Below are 2816 nucleotides of genomic sequence, written 5' to 3'. Positions count from 1 at the left end.
TAGGTGCCGTTAATGGTTATGGAAAAACAAAAAAGTTATGCTTTTACCACGCCAAACTTAGAATGTTGTTCGCCCTCGAGCAAAAGAAGAAAGAATAGAAGAAGAAGAAGAAGATATGGAGGAGATTGAGGGATGTGTGTATTCGGCCATATGGGTGGGATTGGGTGGGAAAGAGATGTTGAATTATGAAGGTAGGTGAGTGTATAGAGTAGGTTTATGGGGAAGAGTGGATGGATGTGAGAGAGGGGTGAGAAGAAGTGAGTGGAGGTAGGTGGGGATCCTGTGGGGTCCACAGATCCTGAGGTGATCTTGTGGGGTCCACAGATCCTGAGGTGTTTAAAGATTTACAACCTTGCACCAAATTAGGCATGCAAAATGCCCTTGCACACAACTCTGGGCGTTCAGCGCCAGATTGGTGCTTATTCTGGGCGTTGAACGCCCATTTGTTGCCCATTTCTGGCGTTGAACGCCAGAACCATGCTTGTTCTGGGTGTTCAGCGCCAGCTCTTCTCCAGGGTGCAATTCTGGCGTTCACACGCCCAGATGCTGCCCATTTTGGGCGTTCAGTGCCAAAACCATGCTCTGTTCTGGCGTTGAACGCCAGCCAGATGCTTCTTACTGGCGTTTAAACGCCAGTAAGGTCTTCTTCCAGGGTGTGATTTTTCTTCTGCTATTTTTGATTCCGTTTTCAATTTTTATATTTCTTTTGTGACTCCACATGATCATGAACCTAATAAAACATGAAAAACAATAAAAATAGAAATTAGATAAAAATTGGGTTGCCTCCCAACAAGCGCTTCTTTAATGTCAATAGCTTGACAGTGGGCTCTCATGGAGCCTCACAGATGTTCAGAGCATTGTTGAGACTCTCCAACACCAAACTTAGAGTTTAGAAATGGGAGTTCAACACCAAACTTAGAGTTTGGTTGTGGCCTCCCAACACCAAACTTAGAGTTTGACTGTGGGGGCTCTGGTTGACTCTGCTTTGAGAGAAGCTTACTGTGCTTCCTCTCCATGGGTACAGAGAGAGATCCATGAGTTTTAAACACAAGGTTGTCCTCATTTAATTGAAGGATCAATTCTCCTCTGTCCACATCAATCACAGCTCTTGCTGTGGCTTGGAAGGGTCTTCCAAGGATGATGAATTCATCCTCATCCTTCCCAGTATCTAGGACTATGAAATCAGCAGGGATGTAAAGGCCTTCAACCTTTACTAACACGTCCTCTACTTGTCCATAAGCCTGTTTTCTTGAATTGTCTGTCATCTCTAATGAGATTTTAGTGGCTTGCACCCTATAGATTCCCAGTTTCTCTATTACGGAGAGGGGCATGAGGTTTATCCCTGAACCAAGGTCACACAGAGCCTTTTCAAAGATCATGTTGCCTATGGTACAAGGTATTACGAACTTTTCAGGATCCTGTTTCTTCTGAGGCAATGTCAGTTGATCCAGATCACTTAGTTCATTGGTGAACAAGGGAGGTTCATCTTCCTAAGTTTCAATACCAAATAATTTGGCATTCAGCTTCATGATTGCACCAAGAAACTTGGCAGCTTGCTCTTCAGTAACATCCTCATTCTCTTCAAAAGAGGAATACTCATCAGAGCTCATGAATGGCATAAGGAGGTTCAATGGAATCTCTATGGTCTCTAGATGAGTCTCAGATTCCTTTGTTTCCTCAAAAGAAAGCTCCTTATTGATCACTGGACGTCCCAGGAGGTCTTCCTCCTTGGGATTCACGTCCTCTCCTTTCTTCACAGGTTCGGCCATGGTGATTAATTCAATGGCCTTGCACTCTCCTTTTGGATTTTCTTCTGTATTGCTTGGGAGAGTACTAGGAGGGATTTCAGTGATCCTTTTACTCAGCTGGCCCACTTGTGCCTCCAAATTTCTAATGGATGACCTTGTTTCATTCATGAAACTCATAGTGGTCTTAGATAGATCAGAGACTAAGTTTGCTAAATTAGAGGTATTTTGTTCAGAGTTCTCTGTCTGTTGCTGAGTGGTTGATGGAAAAGGTTTACTATTGTTAAACCTATTTCTTCCACCATTATTAAAGCCTTGTTGAGGCTTTTGATCCTTCCATAAGAGATTTGGATGATTTCTCCATGATGGGTTATAGGTGTTTCCATAAGGTTCACCCATATAATTTACCTCTGCTATTGCAGGGTTTTCAGGATCATAAGCTTCTTCTTCAGAAGATGCCTCTTGAGTACTGTTGGATGCAGCTTGCATTCCATTCAGACTCTGAGAAATCATATTGACTTGCTGAGTCAATATTTTATTCTGAGCTAATATGGCATTCAGAGTATCAATTTCAAGAACTCCCTTCTTCATAGGCGTCCCATTACTCACAGGATTCCTCTCAGAAGTGTACATGAACTGGTTATTAGCAACCATGTCAATGAGTTCTTGAGCTTCTGCAGGCGTTTTCTTTAGGTGAATGGATCCACCTGCAGAAGTATCCAATGACATCTTAGATAACTTAGATAGACCATCATAGAATATGTCCAGGATGGTCCATTCTGAAAGCATGTCAGAAGGACACTTTTTGGTCAGTTCTTTGTATCTCTCCCAAGCTTCATAGAGGGATTCACCTTCTTTCTGTCTGAAGGTCTGAACATCCACTCTAAGCTTGCTCAGCTTTTGAGGAGGAAAGAACTTGGCTAAGAAAGCCGTGACCATCTTGTCCCAAGAGTTCAGGCTGTCTCTGGGTTGAGATTCCAACCACACTCTAGCTCTGTCTCTTACAGCAAAAGGGAAAAGCATGAGCCTGTAGACTTCAGGATCTACTCCATTAGTCTTAACAGTATCACA

The sequence above is a fragment of the Arachis ipaensis genome, chromosome B01 (assembly GCF_000816755.2).
Source record: "Arachis ipaensis cultivar K30076 chromosome B01, Araip1.1, whole genome shotgun sequence".
NCBI classification, from domain to species: Eukaryota; Viridiplantae; Streptophyta; class Magnoliopsida; order Fabales; family Fabaceae; genus Arachis; species Arachis ipaensis.
The sequence above is the reverse complement of the archived record's forward strand: the minus strand, read 5'-3'. Positions refer to the sequence as shown.